This window comes from Notolepis coatsorum (assembly GCF_963971535.1).
Source record: "Notolepis coatsorum genome assembly, chromosome: 14".
NCBI lineage: Eukaryota > Metazoa > Chordata > Actinopteri > Aulopiformes > Paralepididae > Notolepis > Notolepis coatsorum.
Window position 1 is genome coordinate 20718180 of NC_140178.1, and position 8543 is coordinate 20726722.

Genomic DNA, 8543 nt, shown 5'->3' on the forward strand with positions numbered 1-8543 from the left:
AAAGATGACCCACGCAACTTCGTAGTTGTAGTCTATCGTGCGATTAAATACCATGTCCCCGTCTGCGTAGAGTCCATACTAGGGATGCACCGATATGAAAACTTGCCACCGATACCGATACCGATTGTTCAACTAACACAATCGGCCGATACCGATATTTGTGGCAAAAAAATAAGTGTTTTTTTTCTTTTTTTTTTATGAAATTACTGTATATTTGTATGTCTCTAAATGTTTTGATGAATTGAAAATGGAGGACCCTTATGTAAAAAAGCCAAAAGTCTTTTTCTGGTCTTCATCCTCCAGTCCACTGAGCTGTACTGTATTGTACCCACTCTGCAATCTGTCAATAAAGCTTTCAATCAATCAATCAGACAAATGCATAACAAAGCCCTTATTATAACCATATAACAAAAAATTATATTATTGTTTATGAAAATGTTTTAGCCCTATGCTTGACTATTATTTTAGCCATGGCAACAAATAAAATTATAATAATAAAATGAATAAATAAAATATTAAATAAATAAATAGGCTACACGTCTCTCTTTTTGTGTTACAAATTGTGCTCACCGATATGAACATAGGCCTCTTTACTTACTTAAAAAAAGGAAACATCAAGAAATATGTTTATGGTATTAATTCCACCATGCCATGGTGCACTATCTCTCAACCAAAGCAATGCAACAGAACAATTTTGATTGACAGTCGATTCTGCCAATTACGTCACACCGCTTGCACCCGCCTCTGCTGTTCTTACCAATCAGCAAGCGCGTATTCGTTTTCTACTTCCGGGATGTCCGCCATTGATTTTGACGAGAGCTCACAACAAAGCTAATAACGTTAGCTCCCCGCCGGCCACGAGTGGACTACCAGCGCTCCACAGGAGTACTAAACAAGGCATAATGATTTTACTGCAACGAATGTTATAATAAAAGCCCTTTCTATACACTTGTCTGATTGAAAACTTTATTAACAGACCGCAGAATGGGCACAACTCAGCACGGGCTCTTTGAGCAAAGGAAGGAACTGAGATATGAATGAGTAATGCGCTTGCTATGGTCCGGTAAATACGCTGATGTTATTGAACGTATAACTATATAACGTTAATGCCACAAAACGAATGCCTTTGTTAATCATAAGTAGTAACTTTGATGCAGTAGCGTGTGTGTGTGGGGGCGGCATTGTGCAGGTCGCTTGACTGAAACTTTTTTCAAAGTTTGAACGTGTGGACCAGATTGATGCGACACAAATTGATGGATATTTATCGGCTACTGCCATCGGCACATTTGAGCTTATCGGCCGATAGGCCGATGGCAGTCAACAAGGCACTTATCGGCCGATACCGATACCCGACCGATATATCGGTGCATCCCTAAGTCCATATATCCAACACCAAATCCCATAATTCCTAGCGAACAATATAATCTAAACTGAATGTTGCATCGTCAAAGAAGAACTTCCTTTCAATAAGTTTAAGCCGCTAATTTTGCTCTGCAAGAAGAACGGAGCGGATATCAGTCCATCTTATGACAACCACGTCCGATGTGGAGAGATGATAAGAGACCATAGCCGATTAAATTAAGTCAGACCTGGCAGTGATGATTGACGGGGACACGGACAGTTATAACGTTCAGCCATGCATTAGGTGAGTCGCCCACTATTAGGACGTTTTTCAATACTTAAATACTGTCTACTTAAATTTCCCTCCGGGGATCAATAAAGTATCAACCTATCTATCTAATAATGAGACAATATGCAAATAAGATAATACTAATAATTGTCACGGTTCCCCGTATGAAAGTGGCTTGCAACTTACTGCTGGTAAAATCACTGTTTATTTCTCGTTTTGCATAATATTACTATTACATTCCTCTTCTATGAAGTCCCACCGTAAGAGCTATGGCCTCATACAGGTCCATTAAACCTTTTTGATTAGAGTCTTTCCTTCGAGCTAAGTTGGACTGAACATTTCACTGTCAAAAGCGCAAACTTAAACAAGGTTGCGTCTGTCATAATCACAGCGAGAGCGTTCTTCACTCCTCCTCCTTCCCCCCCTCACATTCACCACACACTCCTCTTCATCCTCCCTTCCATCCACCACAGAAGCCTCACGCCCTTATATGGTCAGCACCCCTTCACCCCCTGTCACTCAACTCAGCTGCACCTCATCCCCTGATTCGCACGCTGCCAGGCACCTCACTCTTCACAGCTGTATCCCATCCCCTGATGATGAAGACCCTACTTCAACCGGACGACGCTGACCAGAAGTCGTCGTGGTGTTAGTATCATTACCTAGGTACGACGCCACAGTCCGAAGACCTGCTAGACATCCCTGTGTGATTATTCCCTGTTCTAACTTTCCTCTCTTGTGCCAGGACCTCCGTGCCAGCGTGCCCCTGTCTGGACCCCCTGGAGCTTACCAAGGAGTTCCTGCTCCCTCTCTCGACACGGACCCGTGTCTTCCGTCCGCAGTAGCACTGGAGTGCACCTGCTCCCATTACCCCAAGAACATTCCTAATCCATATCTGTTGTACATTTCTGGATGTAACTCTTGCCTACTTGGGAATACTATTAAACAGCCTGAAACGCTCCATTCTCTCTTCTCCTGTGTTCAACGATTGGGCTCTGCTTAAAACCCATTCTCACAGCGTCGCAACACGGTTTAAAGGTCACATATACACATACCGTAGTAGGCCTCTCAATTCTTATACAAAAAAGTCCCGGATATACATAAACATTAATTGGCATAGATCTCTATAAACGGCCCAACACATTGATCACTTTAGGCACACCCTGAAACCAGTAACATCACAAATATGAAGCGGGTAATTACCCATAAAAATAATAAACCTTTCATGGGGTTATTTACAATAATAATAATTCATTTTATTTATAAAGCACTTTTCATTGTGAAACAAAGGTATGCAGAGTTTCTTGTCCTCCTGATTAATGCAATGGTGTGTGTGTGTTGTGATGATCTCATTCAAGGAGCACTACAAGCGCGCACACACACACACAGTTTGTTGTTCTTGTTCTATTAGTGATTTACACACTTTCTCAGTTGGTTCATTATAAAAGATACAAACCTGAAAACAAACGCACTTAAATGTTAAATAAAAGGACCACAGTAATGAGGCAGGAGGAACATATTTTTTTGCACTATAATGGTAAAATTGTTATTTAAAAATGTGCCCCTAAAAAATATTCTGTGCCCCTAAATTTCTCATTTAGGGGCAAGTGTGCCCCTAGTGAAAAAGCTTAGCGTACAGCCCTGTTATCTTTTTCCTCCTTCTTTTTCCGTTTTTCTCCCATCCCAATGTTAGTCGTTATGCCAATCCCCAATCCCCTTCCTGGTCGTTGCGCACTCTACCCCCTACCGTCGGTCCGGGAGGGCGGAGACTATCACATGCTTCCTCCGACACATGTGTACCCAGCCCACCACTTCTTTTCACCTGGCAGCGCGGACCCTCACTGGGGGAGTGTAACGTGTGAAAGATCACACTACCTCTCTTAGATCCTTCCCTTGCTGTGTAGGCCAGGCGCCCCGACCAAACTGTAGGAGTCGCTGTTTACAACGACCAGGACCCACCCTCGCCGGGTTTCCCACCCACTAACACTGCCAATTGTGTCAGTATGTACGGACGGTCGGCCAACCCGGAGGCACCACAGCTGGATTCGATCCCACTGTCTCTGTGGTGGTGGTAGACAGACGCTTAGTCCGCTGCACTACCCGGCCGCGACGATGTGTAATTTAAAGGATCGCTGTCTATACTGCGATAATGGCTGCATGATAACAGCTGGGAGGAACCAGCGATCACAGGCACAATGTGAACACGCTCATTCAGCCGGTGCCAACAGCCAGGTGATTAGTATGCAGAACAGACTCGCTGTGGAGAATCAATAGCTGGCTGGTAACCACATGTGGGAGCGCACAAAGAAAGAGGCATGCACACACACACACACACACATACAATACATACACATATACACTTATATACCCACACAACAAACATTATTTACTCTTTTCCCTCTGTGTGTGTGTGTCTCCTGTGTGCGTGCGTGCATGTGTGTGTGCGTGTGTGTGCGTGTGTGTGTGTGTGTGTGTGTGTGCGTGCGTGCGTGCGTGCGTGCGTGCGTGCGTGCGTGCGTGCGTGCGTGCGTGCGTGCGTGCGTGTGTGTGTGTGTGAGGATGAGGCTCCTCTCGTGCTCGGTGCACGTTGGATCAGATAAATTGAGAGCCAGCTCTGCAGCAGGATCTCCACACACTGGACTACAGGTCCCTTGACGTTCACTGTAAGCTGCCTGAGCTGAGCAGCTGAAATGTTTCTTTACCACGAGCACCAGGGATGGGAATCGAGAATCGGAATCGATTGGGAACCGGTTCCTAATTGTCCGATTCCTGGAATCGCATGCCTCCGTGACTATCGATTCCTCTTATCGATGCCATGTTTTTCCAACAGTTGCGCGTTTAAAAACAGTAACGTTTGTGTGTGCAGTGAAAACTGAAAGTGCTTTGCATCCTAGTCATTCATTTACATGGTAAAGTAACGTTAGCCGCTAGCTAGCTAAATAGCCATGCTCATTGCAGAGAGAGACGGAGAGAGAACACTGAGCTGGCCTTCATTTATACAGGTAGGTTATTGCTAAGAAATTCTCTTTTGCAATAACGACCTGTTATTGAACTACAGTTCAATAGATTAAATTAGTTCTCAAATACATTATTTTATTTAAGTCTATATTTAATACATTTTTTACAGTTTTTGTATTTTTCTGACATGGGGGCTCAACAATAAATGATAAATGACAATCAGAAATGTCAAGTTGCATGTTGTTATTCTAACCAGCTTAGTTCTGTTGCATTTCCAATTTATTTATTTAAATTATAAATGCAGCAGGAATCGATAAGGGAATCGACAATGGAATTGTATCGATAAAACCTTATCAATTCCCATCCCTAACGAGCACCATGGAAGAAGAGAGCCCAGAGGGAAGAGAGCCCAGAGGGAAGAGAGCCCAGAGGGAAGAGAGCCCAGAGGGAAGAGAGCCCAGAGGGAAGAGAGCCCAGAGGGAAGAGAGCCCAGACAGAAGAGAGCCCAGAGGGAAGAGAGCCCAGAGGGAAGAGAGCCCAGACAGAAGAGAGCCCAGAGGGAAGAGAGCCCAGAGGGAAGAGAGCCCAGAGGGAAGAGAGCCCAGAGGGAAGAGAGCCCGAGGGAAGAGAGCCCAGACGGAAGAAGAGAGCCCAGAGGGAGGGGAGCCCAGAGGGAAGAGAGCCCAGACGGCAGAGAGCCCAGAGGGAAGAGAGCCCAGACGGAAGAAGAGAGCCCAGAGGGAGGGGAGCCCAGAGGGAAGAGAGCCCAGACGGCAGAGAGCCCAGAGGGAAGAGAGCCCAGAGGGAAGAGAGCCCAGAGGGAAGAGAGCCCAGACGGAGGAGGGCCCAGAGGGAAGAGAGCCCAGAGGGAAGAAGAGAGCCCAGAGGGAAGAGAGCCCAGAGGGAAGAGAGCCCAGAGGGAAGCCCAGAGGGAAGAGAGCCCAGAGGGAAGAGAGCCCAGAGGGAAGAGAGCCCAGAGGGAAGAAGAGAGCCCAGAGGGAAGAGAGCCCAGAGGGAAGAGAGCCCAGAGGGAAGCCCAGAGGGAAGAGAGCCCAGAGGGAAGAGAGCCCAGAGGGAAGAGAGCCCAGAGGGAAGAGAGCCCAGACGGAAGAAGAGAGCCCAGAGGGAAGAGAGCCCAGAGGGAAGAGAGCCCAGACAGAAGAGAGCCCAGAGGGAAGAAGAGAGCCCAGACGGGAAGAGAGCCCAGAGGGAAGAGAGCCCAGAGGGAAGAAGAGAGCCCAGACGGAAGGAGAGCCCAGAGGGAAGAGAGCCCAGACGGCAGAGAGCCCAGAGGGAAGAGAGCCAGAGGGAAGAGAGCCCAGAGGGAAGAAGAGAGCCCAGAGGGAAGAGAGCCCAGAGGGAAGAGAGCCCAGAGGGAAGAGAGCCCAGAGGGAAGGTGCAGATCTCTGCAGATATCTTTCCTATTATACATTACACATCCTAGTCTGGTAGCTAGTAGGGGGTTGACTATACACGCACATTTTTACATTGGATACAAATGTCTATTTCGTATGATTCGTGTATCTGTTAGACATCTTGGTTTGGCTCGGAAAAATAAAATTTTTATTCAAAGCCATAAACAATGAAAGGTTTAAACATCGTGCTAACGGCGGTGGTCGTACTGTACTGCACCACCAGTTTAACTGAGAGAAAACTATTAGAGACCTAGGGAAGGGAACGAGAGGAGAATATACAGTTTTAAATGCAGATACCGTATTGAATGTAATTTCTTTTTACATTTACGGTTCTATATTGGGATGATTACTATTAGTCGCTAGATTCAAGATTCAAGATTGTTTATTGTCATATGCACAGTTAAAACGACAGTTTGCCATACAATGAAAATCTTACTTTGCTAGTCCACCCTTCACAAAAAAATCACACAGTACTTAACTTAAACATATTTAAATACAAGCGAGTGCTAGAAAATACGGTAAAATAGATTAAAAAATATATACAAGGCACAGTGAGTTACATTGCACGTTCCGATCATGTGAATGGAGGTGACAGTGGGACACAGCAGCCGTTAAAAGTGTCTTTAGTGATTCATAGTTCATAGTTCATAGTAGAAGGTGTGTGTGGAGGGGGGGGGGGGGGCTAGGCATTCAAGAGTCTGATGGCTTGTGGGTAGAAACTGTTTGTCAGTCTCGTGGTTCTGGCTTTCAGACTCCTATATCGCCTGCCTGATGGCAGGATGTTGAAGAGTCTGTGTTGGGGGTGTGCACTGTCCTTAATGATGTTGTGTGCTCTCCTAGTGGCCCTGGTAGAGTAAATGTCCTGTAGTGAGGGGAAGGCTGCTCCAGAGATGTACTGAGCAGTTTTAATCACTCGCTGGAGTGCCTTCCTGTCCTTAGCAGTGCAGTTTCCATACCAGACCGTGATTGAGCTGGTAAGGACACTCTCAACCGTACTTCTATAGAAGTTGCTGAGAATCTTGGGTGGTTTGCCAAATTCTCTCAGCCTTCTTAGGAAGTACAGTCGTTGCTGGGATTTTTAATGATATGTTGGGTGAGCCCAGGTGAGGTCCTCGCTGATGTGGATACCGAGGAATTTAAAGGTTTTCTTTTCACCCTATCCACCCCGTCTCACCTATGTACAGAGGTGTGTGCTGTACACTCCTCCTCCTCCGTGGGTCAATAATCATCTCCTTGGTCTTGTCTGCGTTCAAGGAGAGATTATTGTCCTGACACCAGGCCACCAGTACGCCTCCTCAGCCTCCCCCAGTGATCAGTCCGATGACTGTAGTATCATCTGCGAATTTGATAATACTGGTGTTGTTCTGGGAGGCCACACAGTCGTGTGTGGCTATGGGTGGGAGTCACTATAGTCACACGATTACATTTGATTAATTGCATTAGGATTATTAGGGCTACAGTTCGACTATCAAACTATTCTTGGTGCTTCGCGTTTTTTTATTCGATCCCATTCAATATGTCGAGACTTTAAAGGCGATTATTAATTTGAATATAGAATAATTCGACTTCAAAACCGAGGTACGCACCGAACCGTGGCTTTTGTGTATCTTTACACCCTAATATGCACTATGTACTATATAACACACCATATACTGCTTGCTGTGGTGTGCTGGGGGGGGGGGGCAACATCAGCTCGAGGGACTCCAGCAAGCTGAATAAGCCATGGTGAAGAAGGCTAGCTCCGTAGTGGGTGGTGGGCTGAATAATCTAGAAGTGGTGGCTGAGAGGAGGATGAGGAAAAGCTAGAAGCCATCCTGGAGAACCCCTCCCACCCCCTCTATGAGGAGCTAGCCAGAATGAAGAGCACATTCAGCCAAAGACTCATCCCCCCCCCGACACACCACAAACCGCCTGGGTCGGTCCTTTAGACTGGCAGCCATCAGGCTCTACAACCAAGGGCTCGGACGGCCGGCTCTGCGGTCAGGAGAACTATCATAGTCAGAACTCGGGACGTGAGAACTCGAGACTCATATCCACGTGCACTCACTGGACTATCTTGTTTTTTTTTTGTACTTTTTATATTGTATTTGTATTATATTTTATATTGTATCTATAGTGTATATAGATACTGGACTGTATAGGACTGTGAAGCTCTGTATCCCCGCCCCCCCCCCATGCTGCTTTGACACCTGCATTTCCCCAAGGGGATTAATAAAGGATCATCTTAGCGTATAACTATATAGATATATAAACACCTCCACCCCTCCGCCACCACCCACCTCTGGGGACCTTGAAGAAGAAATAACAAAGTTTGATCATTTGTATGTGGCTGCCGTCACAAAATGGATTATTCCCCCCCGTCCCCTACGGTCAGCAGTGCAGCTCCCGCTCTCCTCCGCCTGAATGCAAGGCAGTGTAATCACGGCAGAATCACGGCCCGGGGAGTGAAAGCAGCCCTTGGACGGCTGTTCCATATGTATGCAGCCTCCTCCGCTTCCTCATCACCGCTGGACAGCAGCGCTCGCCCTCCTCCTCGCGGG